General features: G+C 36.2%; 1 long non-coding RNA gene across 1 annotated transcript; it reads right to left on the bottom strand.

Moving 5' to 3' along the window:
• Positions 1-2,750: 2,750 nt before the first annotated feature.
• On the bottom strand, positions 2,751-18,847 carry LOC113618697 (uncharacterized). The gene is made up of 3 exons (XR_003432089.1): positions 18,836-18,847; positions 7,462-7,467; positions 2,751-2,870 (listed from the first exon to the last, which is right to left on the bottom strand). It is a non-coding gene; the product is annotated as an uncharacterized LOC113618697 (long non-coding RNA).
• Between the last annotated feature and the right edge of the window lie 2,001 nt (positions 18,848-20,848).

The following is a 20,848-nucleotide window of genomic DNA, read 5'->3' as shown; positions in this document are numbered from 1 at the left end:
GATAGAAATCGCCTGTGAAGCCTCTGGTCCTGGGCTTTTGTTTGCCGGAAGATTTTTAATCACAGTTTCAATTTCAGTGCTTCTGAGTGTCTTTTTGTATTTTCTATTTCTTCCTGGTTCAGTCTCAGAAGTTGTGCTTTTCTAAGAATTTGTCCATTTCTTCCAGCTTGTCCCTTTTATTGGCATATACTTGCTTGTAGTACTCCCTCATGATCCTTTGTATTGCTGCAGTGGCAGTTGTTACTTCTCATTTTTCACTTCTAATTCTGTTGATTTGAGTCTTCTCCCTTTTTTTTTCTTGGTGCGGCTGGCTAGTGGTTTATCAATTTTGTTTATCTTCTTAAAGAACCAGTTTTTATTTTTACTGATCTTTGTTATTGTTTCCTTCATTTCTTTTTCATTTATTTCTGACCTGATCTTTATGATTTCTTTCCTTCTGCTAACTTTGGGATTTTTTTGTTCTTCTTTCTCTAATTGCTTTAGGTGTAAGGTTAGGTTGTCTATTTGAGATATTTCTTGTTTCTTGAGGTAGGATTGTATTGCTATAAACTTCCCTCTTAGAACTGCTTTTGTTGCATCCCATATGTTTTGGGTCTTGTGTTCTCATTGTCATTTGTTTTAGCTATTTTTTTGATTTCCTCTTTGATTTGTTCAGTGATCTCTTGGTTTTTAGTAGTGTATTATTTAGCATCCATATGTTTGTATTTTTCACAGTTTTTTCCTGTAATTGATATCTAGTCCCATAGCATTGAGGTTGGAGAAGATACTTGATACAATTTCAGTTTCTTAAATTTACTAAGGCTTGATTTGTGACCCAAGATATGATCTATCCTGGATAATGTTCCTTGAGCACTTGAGAGGAAAGCGTATTCTCTTGTTTTTGGATGGAATGTCCTATAAATATCAATTAAGTCCATCTTGTTTAATGTGTCATTCAAAGCTTGTGTTTCCTTATTTATTTTCATTTTGGAGGATCTCTCCATTGGTTAAAGTGGGGTGTTCAAGTCCACTACTATGATTGTGTTACTGTTGATTTCCCCTTTTATGGCTGTTAGCATTTGCCTTATGTATTGAGGTGCTGTTATGTTGGGTGCATAAATGTTTACAATTGTTATATCTTTTTCTTGGATTGATCCCTTGGTCATTATGTAGTGTCCTTCTTTGTCTCTTGTAATAGTCTTTATTTTAAAGTCTATTTTGTCTGATATGAGAATTGCTACTCCAGCTTTTTTTTGATATCCATTTGCATGATATATCTTTTTCCATCCCCTCACTTTCAATCTGTATGTGTCCCTAGGTCTGAAGTGGGTCTCTTGTAGATAGCATATATACGGGTCTTGTTTTTGTATCCATTCATCCAGTCTATGTCTTTTGGTTGGAGAATTTAATCCATTTACATTTAAGGTAATTATCGATATGTATTTTCCTATTACCATTTTCTTAATTGTTTTGTGTTTGTTTTTGTAGGCTTTTCCTTCTCTTGTGTTTCCTGCTGAGAAAACTTCCTTTAGCATTTGTTGTAAAGGCGGTTTGGTGGTGCTGAATTGTCTTAACTTTTTCTTGTCTGTAAAGCTTTTAATTTCTCCATCAAATCTGACTGAGATCCTTGCTGCGTAGAGTAATCTTGCTTGTAGTTTTTCCCTTTCATCACTTTAAACATGTCCTGCCACTCCCTTCTGGCTTGCAGAGTTTCTGCTGAAAAATCCGCTGTTAACCTTGTGGGGATGCCCTTGTATGTTATTTGTTGTTTCTCCCCTGCTGCTTATAATATTTTAACTTTGTATTTAATTTTTGATAGCTTGATTAATAGGTGTCTTGGCGTGTTTCTCCTTGCATTTATCCTGTATGGGACTCTCTGTGCTTCCAGGGCTTGACTGACTATTTCCTTTCCCATTTTAGGGAAGTTTTCAACTATAATCTCTTCAAATATTTTCTCAGACACTTTCTTTTTCTGGGACTCCTATAATTCAAATGTTGGTGCATTTAATGTTGTCCCAGAGGTCTCTGAGACTGTCCTCAATTCTTTTCATTCTTTTCTTTTTATTCTGCTCTGCAGTAGTTATTTACATTATTTATCTTCCAGGTCACTTATCTGTTCTTCTGCCTCAGTTATTCTGTTATTGATTCCTTCTAGAGAATTTTTAATTTCATTTATTGTGTTGTTCATCATTGTTTGTTTGCTCTTTAGTTCTTCTAGGTCCTTGTTATATGTTTCTTGTATTTTCTCCATTCTATTTCCATGATTTTGGATCACCTTTACCATCATTACTCTGAATTTTTTTTCAATAGACTATTTCGTCTTCATTTGTTTGGTCTGTTGGGTTTTTACCTTGCTCCTTTATCTGCTGCATATTTCTCTGTCTTTCCATTTTGCTTAACTAACTGTGTTTGGGGTCTCCTTTTCGTATGCTGCAGGTTTGTATTTCCTGTTGTTTTTGGTGTCTTCTTCCAGTGGGTAAGGTTTGTTTAGTGGCTTGTGTCGACTTCCTAGGGGAGGGGACTGGTGCTTGTGTTCTGGTGGGTGGGGCTGGGTCTTGTTTTTCTGGTGGGCAAGGCTGTGTCCAGTGGTGTGTTTTGGGGTATTTGTGAACTTAGTATGATTTTCTGTAGCCTCTCTGCCAATGGGTGGTGTTGTGTATCTGTCTTGCTAGTTGTTTGGCATGGAGAATCCAGCACAGTAGTCTGATGGCCTTTGGATTGAGCTGGGTTTAGCATTGAGACAGAGATATCTGGGAGAGCTCTCACCAATTTATATTACATGGAGCTGGGAAGTCTCTGGTGGTCCAATGTCCTGAACTTGGCTCTCCCACCTCAGAGGCTCAGGCCTGACACCAGGCTGGTGCACCAAGACCGTTTCAGCCACATGGCTGCTTCATGCTGAGAAACTCTAGCCACTGACGCTGCTATGTCACTCCATTATTTCTTTAGGCAACTTTCCTGTCCCTCTTCTAAGAATCCATTATTTCTTTAGGCAACTTTCCTGTCTCTCTTCTAAGAATCCCATTATAGGTGTATTAGTTCATTAATGATGTCCAATAAGTTTCCTGGGCTTTCTTTACTCTTTTTCATTCTTTTTTCTCTTTGTTTTTCTGATTGTGTAATTTCAAATGACCTGTCTTCAAGTTCACTGATTCTTTCTTCTGCGTCATGTCTGCTGTTATACCCCTGTAATAATTTTTTTTTTTTTTTTTTGGTTACTGTATTTTTCTGCTCCAAAATTTATATTAGGTCTTTTTTTATTTTCTATTTATTTGTTCTTATCTTCATTTTGTTCATGCATCTTTTTCTTGAGCTCATACAGCATTTTTATTATTGTTTTAAACACTTTGCTAGGTAATTCATACTTCTCCATTTATTTAGGATCAGTTCCTGTATTTTTGTATTGCTTCTTTGTTTGTGCCATGTTTCCATTTTGAATTACATGTCTTGTAACTTTGTGTTGGGATCTGTGTATTTGATAAAATAGCCACTTCTGCCAGTGTATGTGGACTGGCTCTGTATAGGTGAAGTTCCCCATCAATCAGCCCAGCTAGAGATTCTGGGGGCCTCTGAAACATTTGGAGGGGCACATAATTTCTCTGCGCCTATGCATGTAATTTCTCAATTAGAGTGGCTTGCCAGTTTCTTTTTCTGGGGTTTTTAATCTCTTGTTCTCTCTGGTGTCTTTCTACATCACTGCAAGTTTTGTAGTTCTACAGTACCAAATGATCTACTTTCCAGGATTCTCAGCAGTTAGTATGCATCCAAAGTATGCCATATCAGTCAGGGCTCTGATCGAGGCAACACAGAAACCAGTCCTTCAGGCAGCCCTCCAGAAAGTCAGAATGTTGGACGCATATGCTTCTTTTCTCTTTACTCCTGAGAAAGAAGTTCCAGTCAGAGCAATCTCTCTCAGCTCTGACCAGTGCCAGCTTGGGGGAAGGACTAATATGGGCAAAGTAAAATTGCTCTTCTTACCCATTTCAATGCAGCTGTTCTTGACTTTGTACTGTCCTAGTGTACTCCAACTTATTAACTTGATTCTGGAATTCTTATAAAAGTATATTGGCCCACAGATGGTTGTCAAATTTGTTTTTCTTTGAGGAAACAAGGGCTAGAACTTCCTATTCCACCATCTTTTTGACATTACCTCTGAATCAGCTCTTTTTAAACAACCTCCTCAGAAGTCCCACCCATAACTTATTTAAAACTCAGTTTCCACAGCTTCATCATATGGCCAGGCTGCAACAAAAACTGAGAAGTAAAATCTTTATGCTTAGCAGTAATTCATCCAACTAAAAATAGAGTCTCTATTTTTAAGGAAGGAGGGGGAAATGAATTCACCAATAATAACCAGTGGTCCCTGCCATAGTACTTGTAAATGAAGAGGGTAGATTGTTTCCCCAATGAAATATATAGAAAATACTTATGTGTTACTTAATATCATAGCACTTATCCATACGTCACGTATTTTAACTTGCTTATTGTCACTCTTTGCCTTTAGAATGTGTTATTCACTGCTATAAACTCCAAAATCAAAAATGGTGTCTGGAAAATATAAACATTCAACAAATTTTGGCTGAGTAAATCTATTGATACACCAATAGCTTGTGCCACCCATTGAGCATGCTCATGTTTAATTTTACCCAGGGTGAGAGGTCTTGGATATTTTCCAAGATCTACCCCCAAATCCTAATTTTCATTTATGGAAACTGTGTGGAAAACTTTTGAGAAGACTTAACTTTAACCAATTATGGAGTATCCTATAGGCCAGAAACAGGTTTAACCTAACTGCAGTACCTGAACTTATCAGACCAGAAGGTTTTGCTGTTATGTAATCTCTTATTACCTTGTCCTCCTTCATAGCCTCTATTGCAATTATAATCCATGACTTACTTTATAACTACATATCAATATATCTAGTTTTCTACTAGATATAAACATATATCTAGTTTTCTACTAGATATAAAGGAAAAGACCTCATAAGCCTCATTCACCATTATGCCTCCATGCTCTAGCACAGTACTCAGCAGACAGGGGATGCTCAATAAATATTAATGAATGAATAAATGGATGAATTGATGGCTTCAATTATCATGTGTTAGATGCTGATTTCAAAATCTATATCTACACAGTAGTGAATACTGCTAATGCCCCACCCAGATCCTCTTGGATCCTCTGTGTTCCTGTTTCTAGTTTCTAGAAACTAGTTTCTGTGTGCTTTGCTATTAACATCTCATACTTGTGACTTTTAGAAGATTTCCCTGGGGAACTGGAATTGCATCACACATACAGAGAACCAGAATTATTTGGGAATTTTACATTCCCTTCTCCCTGCACTTCTGAGTATGAGATCAGCTTCTTTGCCTCCACTGCAGTGCACTTTGAAGTATAGTTTATTCTGTAAAGATTCCCATGTATGAGATAGAGCTTGAGATTTCATCTGAAATAATTCTCTTTCATGGCTTCTTCCCCTTCCTTGTCTTATTACCTCTCCCCCAACTTTATTAATAAACCATTTGCATACAAATCCTTGGCTTAGACTATGAGTCAAAGAAAATATTACCTATGACATAAAGTTTCTATCTCTCTTCATAACTCCAGACAGATACTTCCAGTTGACTGCTGGGCAACTTTGCTTGTGTGGCCCAAAAGCCAACTTTACATGCTTAAGACTGATTTTTCTTCTCATTTCTCTCCAAATCTACTCTTTTCCCAGAATTTTCTATCCCACTGAATTGCATCACCATCTTTTTTTTTTTTTTTTTTTTTTTTGAGCCCCATCTAGAGCTCAAACTAATATGCTAGGATTGTTCTTTTCTTCTTTTCTTCTCCTTTCATTTCTTTTTTTAAAATTGAAGTACAGTTGACTTACAGTGTTGTGTCAATCTCTGCTGTATAGCCAAGTGACTCAGTTTTAGACATATATACAGTCTTTTCTTAATATTCTTTTCCATTATGGTTTATCCCAAGAGATTGGATATAGTTCCCTGTGCTATACAGTAGGACCTTGTTATTTATCCATTCTAAATGTAAGAGTTTGCATCTACCAAACCCAGATTCCCAGTCCATCCCTCTCTCTCCCACCCTCCCCCTTGGCAACCACAAGTCTGATCTCTATGTCTGTGAGTCTGTTTCTATTTTGTAGATAGGTTCATTTGTGCCATAACTTAGATTCCATATATTAGTGATAGCATATGGTATTTTTCTTTCTCCTTCTGACTTATTCAATTAATATGGTAATCTCTAGTTACATCCACGTTGCTGCAAATGGCATTATTTTGTTCTTATTTATGGCTGAGTAGTATTCCACTGTATATATGTACATCTTTTTGTGTGTGTGTGTGGTACGCGGGCCTCTCACTGTTGTGGCCTCTCCCATTGCAGAGCACAGGCTCCAGACGCACAGGCTCAGCAGCCATGGCTCACGGGCCCAGCTGCTCTGCGGCATGTGGGATCTTCCCGGACCAAGGCACAAACCCGCATCCCCTGCATCATCAGGCAGACTCTCAACAACTGCACCACCAGGGAAGTCCCTGTACATCTTCTTTTAGATCTTATTTATACCTTTTATTTAAGAGGGAGGTCTCATCTGTCATGGATTCTGTGGGAAAGGGGAGACACTGCCTCTTTACTGCCATCTGGAGATGGAATTCTATGTTACCATTTCAGCTTCCGTTGAAAGCCAGTGGGAGAGGGTTGCCTATTATTGCTGGGCTCAGGTGAGAGTAAAACTCTCCACTAGCCTCTGCTGCACTGCCCTGTATGGCAGCATGCCATGAGCCTCGTGATTGTTCCCCAGGAAGTGTACACAGACATGACCAGAGCATAGAATGCTTACTTCTGGGTGGTGGTGAAAGTCCTAACTCTCCATTAGGCCTCCCCTGATACCAGTCCACAAGGAGAGGGCACAACATTACTTCTGAATGGGAGATGAAAGTCCAGGCAGTCTTCCCACTTGGTCTCCACAAACATCATGGGAAGCATCATCATTACTGCTCAGTGAGGGTGAATATCCCCCCTGCCCACTCTGTGATACCATCCCAGCAGAGTGGGATGGGACCACTGTGTGTGTGTGTGTGTGTGTGTGAGTTTTGGCTGGAGTAGAGCAGTTATTTTCCAAAAGTTTTCTGCCTTGCTGTACTCCCCCTTTCCTGTTTCCTTGACTAAAGAAAGTGGGTTTTTCTTAAGCCCATTTTTTGATCTGTACTTGTTAGTGTTTCTGGGTTGCTGGCTTCTCCAGCATCCAGTCTTAGCTATATGAGGTACAAAGAAAATCCAAGGATACACTGCCATATCATTCCTTTGGTTCCAACATCCCTAGCTGGTTTCTTACCTTCTCTTCACCTTTCAGAGTCTCTCTCTCTCTAAATATAATACAATATAATATAGTATAGTATAATATATTATGACTTTATGACTTTATTTCTTACATTTATTCAACAAATATTTATTGCAACACCTACTAAGTGCCGGTGATACAAATGACTAAAATAGTTTCTATCTTCAAGGTGACTACAGTATAGTGAGGAAGACAGATGTAAATTATACTTCAAAAAATTATTAGTTAATTACAATTAAACTAAGCTGTACCATATAAACTAGCATATGAGCAAATATAGGAAACCTAACCTAAATATAGGAAACTTCGTTTTACACATTATTTTATACAATATACATGTATTAATTATAAATACTATATGAAACATAAAAAAGAGCATATTTTTTTCCATACAATCATGGAATAGAGTACTAATGTTTATCATTTGAAATACATAAACATGAGGCAAATAGAAGAGTATTATACCCAGTGCCTAATAAACTTATTATGTAATGATAGTTGAAAAAAGGCTCATGAATGTCGAATCACAAATTTGGAAGTTGAGGATATTTCTGGGTGGTACATTCCTATGTTTTTGAGATTATTATAATGAATGACAACTCCATTCTCTCCCGGATTACTGACACAAATAAGACAGAATTCCAGGCTGAGTGTACTTTGATTATACTCCAGTATGGTGATTCTTAGGGTATTTGTGCCTATGAAAGTCTTCAGTGACATTGTGCTATTTCATTATGGAAAGTTCAGCTACTTTATTTGTCTTTGGATTGGGCTGACTTCATTGTCTACCATCGTCCAAAGAACATACTGACATTTTTAATCTGATGGACTGCTGAGAAACCACAGCAGGATATAGACCAACCCATCAAAAGTGAATTGAGGATTTCATTGATGTGGAGAGCTAATTATGTGACTATGGGGAGTGGGACACTGATTGAAATCCATATGACTCTTTAGAGCTCACTCTGTAGGCTAGCTCCCGAGAGGAATAGTATATGAAAGCGACTTGTTCTCTGCCCTCACCAAGGTGCTGCCTAGTCCTTCTGTGTTAGAAATCAACTACAGAGAATCTGCTCCCTCCCCTAAAATGAAGAGTTCAGAGAAGGGCAGGAGTGCTCTCTTTCACAGATCTTGAAGCAGTCTCCATTTTACCTTAAGAAGATGCTAAGAACTTGTCTTTAGATACTTTACTAAACATATTGACTGTCTCTATATTTTCTCTAAGCTTATCTCGTGCTTGACTATTTTAGAAATAACACCAACCACTTATATGTATATATATGTATGTATGTGTGTGTGTGTATATGTATGTGTGTGTATGTGAATAGATATGGATATATAATGTATAAGTTCGTATATGTTTGTACATATAGTTTATTTAAATTCCCTAAGAACAGTAATTCCACAAAGTTATGGTAAAGGTTACTAAACATAGAAGACCCAGGTTTCAATTCCATTTCTGTGACCTGAGCAACTGATGTGTTGTAAAGATTTCATAAGAAGTACCTATTACTATGCTTTTTAAAGAGGTAATCAGTAAATGTTGATATTGAACATGTTCCTACCTGATATCCACCATATGCTTGACCTTCCTTATCTTCACTGAGCCTGAGAAGTTCTCCTAAGTGCACTATCTGCTTTCATCTACCTTATAAGGCTCTTTTTTGGCCTTTACACCATGTCCAAATATTTGGCTTTAATTCATACTTCTTGGAGTATGAAACCCCTGGCTCTCCACTCCCAAACATATATTTTAGGATGATTGATCCTTACCTCTGTTCTCACTGCTCACATTCTTGACTGAACCAGCCCTATTGTGTCTCCAGGTCAAATTCTGCCATTTTTTCAAAGCATATCAAGGGACTTTTAGGAAAGAGAAGTAACATTTCACTTGGGCATCAATTAAGTGCCAAACAGGACATTGAGTTATATATTTTATGGAAATTATCTCTTTTAATTCTCACAAAATTCTTATCTTGGTATTACCATATCCACTTTTAGAAATGAATAGACGCTCAAAAAAATTACTCATATAAAGTCTCATATCTGTAATATGATCAAATCAGAACTCAAATTTTGGTTTCCCTGACCTCAAAATGCTTTAACTTCTTATCCCCTACCATAGTGCTTCTTAAAATCAAATGATGACTTAGTCTCTTTTAAAGGAGAAATATTCTGGTAGACACTGATTGGTGATTTAAATTATGATCTTGATTACATTACTTCTTAAATACAAAAGGTAGAACTATAAATTTTGTGCAACTCCCAAACCAAAAGATATCTCCACTGGATGTTAAAGAACCTTCCTAAACTTACCATGTACAAAATTGACCTCCTAATGTTTCACTCTATTCCCACACCTACTCTTTCTGGAGTCTTTCCTATTTCAGTTAATGACAATTGTATTCCTCCAGTATTTCAAGTAAAAAATATTGATGCTATCTAACTCCTCTTTCTCTGGTTGCCCACATCCAGCCCATCAGCATACCTGTTAGCTTTATTATCCTTAAAATATATTCTGACAGTAAGCTTTTCTCACAATTCCCACTGCTCCCATCCTGGTTCAGGTCACTGTTACCTTCCACTTAAAGTAGGTTCCCTACGTGGCTCTTTGCTTTTATTCTCGATGCCTTTAAGTTCATTTTCAACACAGTAGTCCAAGGAATTCTAGCTAAACTAAATCAGTTCACAACATTTCTCTGCTACAATGTGCCCAATGGTTTCCCCTGGACTCTGAACAAAAGCCAAAGTCCTTCCTATGATTTACAAGGCCCTACTTAGTGTGAGTGCTGTTTTTACCTCAAATGTTATCTCATTTTATTCTGCCCCTTATTTAGATCTCTCTGGCCACATGGACCTGATCACTCTTGTCAAATACACAAGCATGCTCTTGCCTTAGGGTATTAGTATCTTCTATTCCCCTCTGCTAGAAGTGCTCTTCCCTGGTTATCTACATGGACATCACTCAGATCTTCAATGGAATTTCACCCACTCAAGGAGACCTTTCTTACCACATTATTTAAAATTGCAAGTGTTCTCAACTCTCCCCTGCCCCTTTCCCTATTTTATCTTTACTCCTTATCACTAATCAATGTCACACTGTATATTTTACATATTCATATTGGTGACTGTCTCCTCTTTCATTACAGTAAAAAACTATACAAAGACAAGGAGTTTTGTTGGTTCACTGCTATATTTTTAGTAACTAGATGATTGATTTGTACATAGCAAGATTATAAATAATTGCTGAATTCAAGAATAAATTTGAATTAATAAACTGCAAAATCAATAAAATAGTTAAATATTATATTAGTTTAATGTTATAGATTAGTTTTATGATATATATTATGTGAATTTGTTGCAACTAATTTGCTGATACTACATTTAATAATAGAAACGTATTTGTTTTTGTGCTTCATTTGTTTTCAAATTGATTCCTTTGAATTTGAGTGTGCAGAATCGTAATTTGAGTCTCCATCATAATCACTTCTTTTAATTTTCTCATTAAAAATGAATTTTTTTATTTTGATGGGCCAATCAGTATAACAGTACACCTCAAGCTATAATATGTAAAAATAAAACACATTTTTTGCATATTTGCTATTCCACTTATTGCCAATAAAGTTTGGATAATTGGCATATAAAAGATGAAAAATGTCCCCCAAGCATCAACTTACCATGTGAATATGGCACAGAGAGCACGCATTGTTTGGTGACCCCATGCTCTAGGATGTGCACAGACTCACTTTTCACCCATGACTCTTTTCTATTTGGACTCTTGTGAAACCTGTCTTACCATGCCAAGAGAAGTTTTCTGTCCTTTACCTCTTGTGAAGGTGATTGTAAACACAACACAAACATGGGTAATAGGGCTTCCCTGGTGGCACAGTTGTTGAGAGTCCGCCTGCCGATGCAGGGGACGTAGGTTCATGCCCCGGTCCAGGAAGATCCCACATGCCGCGGAGCTGCTGGGCCCATGAGTCATGGGCGCTGAGCCTGCGTCTCTGGAGCCTGTGCTCCACAAAGGGAGAGGCCACAACAGTGAGAGGCCCGCATACCGCAAAAAACAAAACATGGGTAATAAAAATGCATTTCAACACTCAATTACAAGGATTTCATACAGGTGACTTAGAATATGCTTATACTTTTTTGTTAAGATCATTATCCAAATGAAAATAGAAAATTCATAACTTCTCCTAGAAGTAGAGAATATGTCTGCAGACCCCCAGGATCCACAAATCACAGTTTAAGAAACATTCCTTATACCACAAAGATTTTACAAGACAAAGTATGATGAATGACACATGGAAATATTACAGTAGATTCAACTGAGAGACATTCAATTTATGAAAAAGGGCAGGCTTTTTAGAAAGTGACATCTGTGCTAGGGCTAATTTAGCAAGGTGGAAAGTGAAGAGGAAGTTAATTCAGGTAGAGAAAATTGCATGGGCAAAGGATTAGAAGCAAGAAAGTCCTAGGTTTCTCAAGAAACTTTAAAAACCTTTCCTCCACTGGAAAGCAGCATACAAGAGTGAGATTAATGTAGATTCACATGAAGGGATAATCTGGATATCAGATATGTTGAGGAATAATGGTAGCCAATAGATATACAGTAACCTCTACATCTGCCAGGCACTAAGTGCTTTACACATAGTAACCTGTCTAATCTGTATAGTAAGCATTTGAAGTATGTGTGTTCTCATATTCTCTTCTTTACTGAGTCTGAGAAAGGTTCAGTAACTTTCTCAAGGCCACACAACTGGACAGATTCCATAGTTTGATTCCAGAATCCATGTTTAACCACTGTGTTCCAGACCTCTAATTATATAGCTCAGTGCCTATCAAGGATTAGAACCTCATAGAACACAATAAATCATTAAGTATTGATGTAGCATAAAAATTGCAGAAAACTTTCAGGAGTAGGCAGCAATAGTTTGCAATAAATCTCTCCTAAATGTTAATAAAATATCTCACACCTTCAATTTTCACAGAGTTACCAAAGATCTTTTACATTCTAAAAAACTGCATAATAATAAGGTGTGTTTCTCATTTCCTTGTTTCTGTTACCATCCTTTGACCTCCCGCTGCTTCTCAACAGTCACCTCATCAGAGCTTTTCCTTTCATTTCAAGCCCTATAACTCATCTGACTGCTCATTTATCTTTTTTTTCAAGAACTAAATATTTAAGTAGCTCGTGCCCCATGAATCTGATGTAAGATATTGTTGGCCTTCAATAATCTCCTGAATGCTAAAACTGATCTGTGAAAACTGGAAAAATCATGTTAAGATCTTTCTTTCCAGTGTTCTTCACCTTCAGGAACATAAGGAACACTTAGATTAAAATGTTCAAAATTACCAAGAAACAAAAGTCATCCATAAGAGCCAAAGTGGTTTTATTTTTCTCCTTAGTAAATAATTTACATGTCTTTATGTATTCTTTCGTTTGCCAACTAGAATGAAAAATGGGAGGTCCTGGATGCATAAATTAAAATTCATTTTAATTTTAATAAATATGGCATTGATATATTTTGTTCTTCTCCAAACATTCTCTTTACTAAAACATGCAGTCTAGTAACTGATCAAAGCACTATTTCTAGGTGACACACCAAATATAAAGACATTTCATATAACCTTGTAATATGTATCTGAATGGTAGAGTATAGATATTTAAAAATACCAAGTCACTTAATATTTAGCTTAAATTCTGCTAAATCAATTTAGACCATAATATGAAAATGTATTCCCTTCTGATAAAAAAGTTTTTTCTTACCTGAAAAACTAAAGTGGAATATGTGTTATTTCTCTTTGTGTTGAAGTGAAGGTAGGGAAAAGATGTGAGAAGTAGTAACATAGTACAATCTATATGTTTATAATGATAACTGGATTATCAAGAAAATTGCATATTTTGTTAATATTCTATTTTACAAAAGCACATTTTTAATGATTGTTATTGGAATCATTAAATATTTTTAATTACTGAAAGAATAATAAGTTTCATTCACCAATAGCATCTGCAATAAAAACAATCCCCGGTCAATGCTGTGTATGTGATCTGTGCAGTAGAACTGAGAATGGTAGCATTAGATAGTCCTTCAGATATAAGAATAACTCCACACTTGGTGGGGATCAAGATGATAAAATGTAGCCATTCCAAGCTAAACAGTGGTTATATTAATGTATTCAATACTTTATTTAACATATGTATCGAGTCCAGCCACTATTTAGTGCTGGAAATAACACTATTTGGTACTGGAATGAATGAAAAAGGCAATACAAACAGGTATTCACTGACCTCATGGAATTTTTGTTTGTTGGGAGAGGCTAGATAATAAATGAATAAACATGCAAATATATAAATTATGCTCAGATCCTCTGTGTAGTATCATAGAGAAGACTGGGAAACTGGAAATCTAGGTTGTACTGTGAATGGAGGGGAAAGAGTACATTAAAAACCTAAACAAAATTAAACGCTAACCCCACTAATTATTACCCATATGAACCTGGAAAAACCTTTACAATCCTTGGGCTTCTTTTCTTCACATATAATGTGAAGATATTACACTGATCTCTAAGACCTCCTCCACTTTGTAGGATATTAAAATCCTTGCCTTGAGAAAATCAAGGGGACATTTTCCAAAAGGAATAGATTGCCTTCACACCCAAATGGCATCATTGCCTCCTCTAAAATGTTCAAGGTTATAACCCATCTAAACTGAAGAAAGCCCAAGCATGAATGAAGAATCAGACTTTCAGTCAGGATGACAGATTAAAATCCTCTCAATTAGCTTTACTCCAGACACCATGAAAACCAAACCAAAAAAAAAAAAAAATCTGTAAATTCAAAGAGAATGGAGACAACAGCATTCGATTTTTCCAGGCTGCAGAGTATGTGATTAGCAGGCCGAGAAAGCTGAGCTCTAAATGAGAACTTAAGAAAGCTGATAAGCAAGCGGGCTTACTGAAACATACACAAAAGATTCATAAATTGTTGTCACCTAGTGCCTTGAAGAGGGGTGAGGTTAGGGATGAAAACTGGAAGACAGACAGAAATTCCATTTAAGGATCCTACCTCCCCATACACATCCAATTCCCTACTTTGAACAATCAGAAGACAGACTTACCAAATTCTGGCAAAAGATGAGAGGGTTATTCACTGCAAAAGATATTTTAAAAAAGACTCTGGAATGGGGGCCTAAGTATAACTGAGGAAAAATGTGTTAAAAAGAAAACAAGCTGGGGCTTCCCTGGAGGCGCAGTGGTTAAGAAGCTACCTGCCAATGCAGGAGACACAGGTTCAAGCCCTGGTCCGGGAAGATCCCACATGCCGCAGAGCCACTAAGCCTGTGCATCAGAACTACTGAGCCTGCGCTCTAGAGCCCGTGAGCCACAACTACTGAAGCCCACATGCCTAGAGCCTGTGCTCCGCAAAAAGCCACCATGTTGAGAAGCCCTCGCACCTCAAGGCTTCAACTAGAGAAAGCCTGCGTGCAGCAACGAAGACCCTATGCAGCCAAAAATAAATAAATAATTTAATTAAATAAATTAAAAAAAAAAGAAAACAAGCAATTTAGTGAGAGTATATATCCTGAATGTAGAGACCCCTAGACCTCTTCTCTAAAATTATTTCTTGATCCAACAATCTCATTTTGAGGAATTGTGTTCATATAAATAAATACAAAAGATATATTAATATTATACACATATTATAGAATATTAGACATCTATTTAAATGATTTATTAAATTTATAATCAATACAGCAAGAAATAACCCCTTACAAATTTTAAGTGAAAAAAAGTAATTTTTTGGAAGAATACGTTTAGAATGCACTTACTGGTTAAAAAAAGGGGGGTAGAAAGAAACAATTCCTTGATATGTAGCATGTAACATGTATATCTGTATAGTTATGTAAATATGCATAATAACGTGAAGCAATACCTTGAAAATTGTTGATTTCAGTACTATTATCAACCAAATGGACACAAAGGCTTTTCCTGCGTATAATACCCAGCACAATGCTAATGATCTACAAGACAGATTTTCATGTTCTCATCATACATATTACAGATACTTCTGTTTCAGCACCTATAAACTTTGATTGAACTGATATGTTTACTTATCTTCTATCTACCCAATATTCTATAAATTAGATTGAACCATATGAAATTGTCCGTATTTAACCATTTGACCTACACAAAATGTATTTCCCATTTTTTAGCCTGTGATTTATCTGTTTGTTTGTTTATTTTACTCTGGGATAAAGGAAATTCCCTGAGGACAGATATTTTGTTTCTTTGGTTCTCTTATCCCTTGTGCTGAAATACTGAGTGACTAATAGTGGGCATTGGAAAGAGTTTTAAAATTTGTGTATGAGTAAATAATGTAGCATGTATCACTTTTCTTTTTTAAATAGGAAATAATATATATTCAAATGTCAATTTTTAAAGGTCTCTAATAACATTTGTATTCCTCTTTAAACAAATAGTTGTTTAGGTTGTAAAATTGATGGTTTAATTTCGAAGAATTATTCTTTTCTTTACACATTTGTACCTAATTTCCAGTTTTAGAGTGTTATCAAAAATATGGCCTGTAAATTTTTTTTTTTTTTTTTTTTTTTTTTTTTTTTGCGGTACACGGGCCTCTCACTGTTCTGGCCTCTACCGTTGTGGAGCAAAGGCTCCGGACACGCAGACTCAGCGACCATGGCTCAGGGGCCTAGCTGCTCCGCGGCATGTGGGATCTTCCTGCACCGGGGCATGAACCTGTGTCCCCTGCATCAGCAGGTGGACTCTCAACCACTGCGCCACCAGGGAAGCCCTGGTCTGTAAAATTTTAATCTTTTACAAATTTTGTCCAAATATGTGACTAAGTTTTATAAAATTTGGTGCACTTAAGAAAACACGTAGTTCTCTGGTAGGGTATCCAATTAATGTGTCTATTATTTCAAGTTTATTAACTGAATTATTTGAATTTTTATCAACCATAGGTTGATGATGTTGCTTCCTACTACATTGAATCTGTTTTTATCTACTTATATTTTTAAATAGGTTGCTGATATTCAGAAAATTTATAACCATTAAGTATCTAAGATAAATTATTTTTTATCAATAAATAATGACCCTTTGCTCTGTTCAAAAAAAAATCTCCTATTTTTGAAATTAGTTTCTAATTATTAAATTATCTTCTTATAATTGAAATGATGAAGACTGCACAAACAGGCCTTAAAATTTCTTGTATATATTTTTATCCAACATCTATCCCTAAGTTTTTTCCCAGTGATCTTTAACTACAGTAAAAATTACAATGTATGAAAGTCAAATGAAGTGGCACTGACTTATATGCAGTCGACAGGGCAAATGAACTGCATAACTACTCTTATAAAATTTAAATTTTAGTTGGGATACAAAACAAAACAAACAGAGCAATCCTTGATCTTTTTTTGGTATTTGATTTAGTTCCAGATCTTCAAAGTTAAGCTTGCTTTCTTCTGCGTCATTAATCCTTCAGAAAGAAAAAAGAGAGTAGAAAAGAAAATAAGATTATTTTTTAAAATACACATGTAACTCTATATATCGATATATATACATATATATACAAACATACATAATATACATATGTACATATATATAAACCCGACTGTGTGTGCTTGTTTGTATATATACGTATATGGAGAAAGAGAGAGAGAGAGGTTGAGATTCATTCTTCATTCACTAGAAGAGAGTGATCTGCTTATTTCCCAGACAAGCGTGGGTCATCTGTTTTTACTTGAATTCAATTAAATTTTCATAATCATTGTTGGAGAGATTTGATGGAGTACACCACACAGATGACACTATTTATCTTCCTTAAAATTTGCTTAAATGCATGTTATCTGATTTTCCTGTCAACCTGTCCATGGACTTGTCTCTAAACTAAGTTGGGCTAACATATAAATTGAATTATTAGTAGACCTTTGCTATTAACACAAATATTATTCCAACAATAGCATATCACACTTAAGGCCCAAACAAATCAAGTACATGAATGAATGGTTATCTAGAGCTCAGATAGGAGGCCAAAATTTGCTAACTTTTTTTGGTTTTGATTTTTGTTTTTGTCATAACTTCCTTTGTACACTACTTAAATTTCAATCCTTTCATAACAGAAAATTATTTATCTTTCTCTTTACAGGTGGTGGAAGACTACATAACTTTGCTGGAAAGAAATGGAATCGCAGAACAGAAAGTTAATTTCCATGACAATTACCTAAAATTTTCAGCTATACCTCACCAGGTATAAATCACATATGAATTTTAAAATAGTTTTTCATTGATCAGGCTTCAAATATGTAATTTACTGTTATTCCTAAATAAACTGTATTTAACGATTATCCCACATTTTAGGCTAGAACCTTGATAGCTTCCTCTTAGTTTGAAACACAATAAGTAAGCTATGCTGCTCTCCATATTAGTCTTTATAAATCTCCCATCATAAAATAAAATAGCATATCTCTTCCATTTCCTTTGTAGTACATAATATGTTCACAATCAGTTTCTTCATTCTTTCAATAAAAGTTGATTGAGCCCCTAGCATGTGCCAGGTACCACTTCAGCCACTAGACGTAAGAGCAGTGAAACAAAACAGACAAAAGTCGTGCCTTCATAGGGCTGACATTCTAGCAAGGAGCTCAAATTTATAGTGTGGAGGTTGGTGATAAGTGCTATGGAAACAAAGAAAGCAGGGAAGGGGATGGGCAGGTGGGTGCAATGTTAAGTGTGTTGGTCTGGGAAAACTTCATGGAGAAGGGCCATATAGACAAAGACCTGAAGGAGGTGATAAAAAAAAAAGCCATTTGAATATCCAGGAAGGGTATGAATGAATATTTGGAGGAGATGACACAGTTACTAACACAACTAGTCATCAATTTTCAAATTCTTTGCAGCTAAAATTTAAATTTAACAAATACCTTCTATTATCGATATCTAAATAGGACCACTTCAGTTCAATAGGGTAAAAGAAGTTTGGTGTGCTTTTCTAGACCTATTTCTCTCTTTCACAGGAACACTTTCCCCTTCTCCCTATTGATCATTTTCTCCCTTTTCTCTGATTGAAGTCCACTCTCAGGGAAATATACACAATAGGTTTATTCACACTAGAAGGTATATAGACTGATAAACCTTACAGGTGTAAATGTCTGTCCTCTGGAACGATTGAATTTTTTAAGTAAACCCAAGTTCAAATGAAATAAATCAGTTTATAGCAGTGACCTTTCAGGAACTGGCAAGAGGTAATAATGCTTCTATAAGGTGTACAGGGAGAAAAACACTGGCTTTTCAGCTGGAAATCTTAGATCTCTTTTTACTAAGTTGTTCATCATGGGCACATTATGTAATCTCACTGAGCCTCAATTTTTCACTTGTAAATACATTAAAGTATTAGATGGAAAAACTATGACAACTGCAGGTACAACGTTATATATTGATCTCAATTTCTTTTCTATGAGATTCTATAGAAGACATTTTAAAAGGAGGAAAAACAAAGGAAGAATATTTAATTCAGCAATATCAGAGAGTGCATTTCTAACTCAATGCCTTCTGTTTCTTAAGTACCCATTAAATGATAACCCTGATTTCAACTGAGGCAATCTTGTAAATATGGTATGGTACACTAAAAAGTCCCATGAATTTTATGTATTAAAAGTAAAATGAATGCTTGGAAATGTCTGCTGCGATCCACAGTGTATACCATATATATTTTCTAAGTCCACCAACTGCCTCTGAATTTACTATTTATAATTTACCCATTCTTAATTAGCAGGCTGCTCCCCAAGTCAGTCCTGCTACAGGCAGAACATGACGTAGAATATAAGAAAACAAAGTGTTTCTGGTCGCTGAAAGCAAGCCATACATATTCATGGTGAAAACAGAAAATCATTTGCCAAACTGTGGATGGTAAATACAAATTAACCTTGTGAGGAAAAGTGTAATATTTGCATTTTCAAGACTTAGATCTCTCTGGGATTAATTAGGTGATCAGTAGGAATTAGAGTTATCACGAACAAAACCTGGCCTTAGATTGCGTGTGTCACTGTGTGTGTCGTATTATTCATTATTTTCTCTTTCATTATAATTCTCTGGTCCAATCCACAAAGACTGTGCAACGAACTGATTGATTAAGCCTCTCTTTGAAAATATTTTGCCAACTGTACGGGGCTACATAAATAAAACGAGGTTTTATTATTTCTACGTTTGCACAACAGAATAACAAAGAGATCTATTAATGTTCTGGAAGACTCTCCAATTGTAACCCTCCTGTCTATCCCCTCTGTTACCTCCGTGGTGCGACTAGTCAACATTTCCCTTCTGGTAGAATACACAGCTTCTTAACTGTTCTCTCCAGCTCAAGGTTGGCTCCATTCTCGTCCATTCCCACAGTGCTGCCAGAGTGAATTTTCTGAGACCCAAGTATCTTCAAGTCAGATCATTTATAAAGCTCAGCCGTGCCTTTTGGATAAAAAGCAACTTTCTTAGCTTGCCAGAGATTATCTTTGCCCTGCCTACCTCTTCAGACTCATCTCCTGGCATTCAATCTGTCAACAATTCTTGATCAAGCATCAATTTTATGCCAGGCATGGTTCCAGGCACTGCACATCTCACTCTTTTACAGCCTAGCTTTATTAAATCACAGACAGCCCCTACGCAGACTGGGGTTTCTAAGGTTTCTGGCCCTTTTCACATTTTTCTTTTCCTGCAGAGAATACTCTTTTTCTCTTCTGCGTCATGATAAATGCTTATGGTTTAGGATGCAGCTCAGACATCGAATTCTATGGGAAGGCCTCCCTGACTTCATTTTGCCCAGTTCAGTGCCACTCCCAAGGATTTTACCCTGGACCCATTATTGTCATATCACTTACCACCCTGCATTATATCTGTTAACTCTCCTCTTGTCTTTCTCCTGCCTTCAACTTCTTGCCCCTGAAAGCAGGGACTGTGTCTGTTATTTCTGATTTGATAGTGTGTAGTAGAATCTCTGGCACATTATAGACGTGAAATAAATATTCACTGAAGGAATTAATGCCAGAGGGAAAAATGCCAGAGGAGTAGAACAACAAAGAGAAGTCATCTGTGTCTCTCAAATTCATAAAACAAGTTTTCATTAATTATTAAGATATTTGGGTGAAGGCAGATTTGTGCTTTCTTTTATATTACTTATATCCTGTTAGTTAGCCCTGGGAATTTATTACAGAATTTAATATATCCTGTCATTAGGAATCTACCCTTTTAGTTTATTTTACTAAAAAAATTTATCTTTGAAATCACAAGCTTAAAAAAATCATATATCATGTCTGAAGATTTGTCAGTTTGAAAGACAATTGGGGCCTTTCCTAAGTAGTTCCCCAAAATGCAGGTGAGGACCTATGGTGGGTTGGCATGTGCCTGGCAATAAATTATGGACCAAAGTTTGGAGAGAATCCAAGCCAAAGAGCAAGTTAGGACATCAAAACACATGTCAAATTGTAGGCAATAGTCTACACCAGAGGTCAGCCAAGT

Source organism: Aethalodelphis obliquidens, unplaced genomic scaffold (assembly GCF_003676395.1).
Source record: "Aethalodelphis obliquidens isolate GAN/ISIS:26980383/991018 unplaced genomic scaffold, ASM367639v1 scaffold6, whole genome shotgun sequence".
Lineage (NCBI taxonomy): Eukaryota > Metazoa > Chordata > Mammalia > Artiodactyla > Delphinidae > Aethalodelphis > Aethalodelphis obliquidens.
Note: the sequence above shows the minus strand (reverse complement) of the source record. Positions and strands in the feature narration are given on the sequence as shown.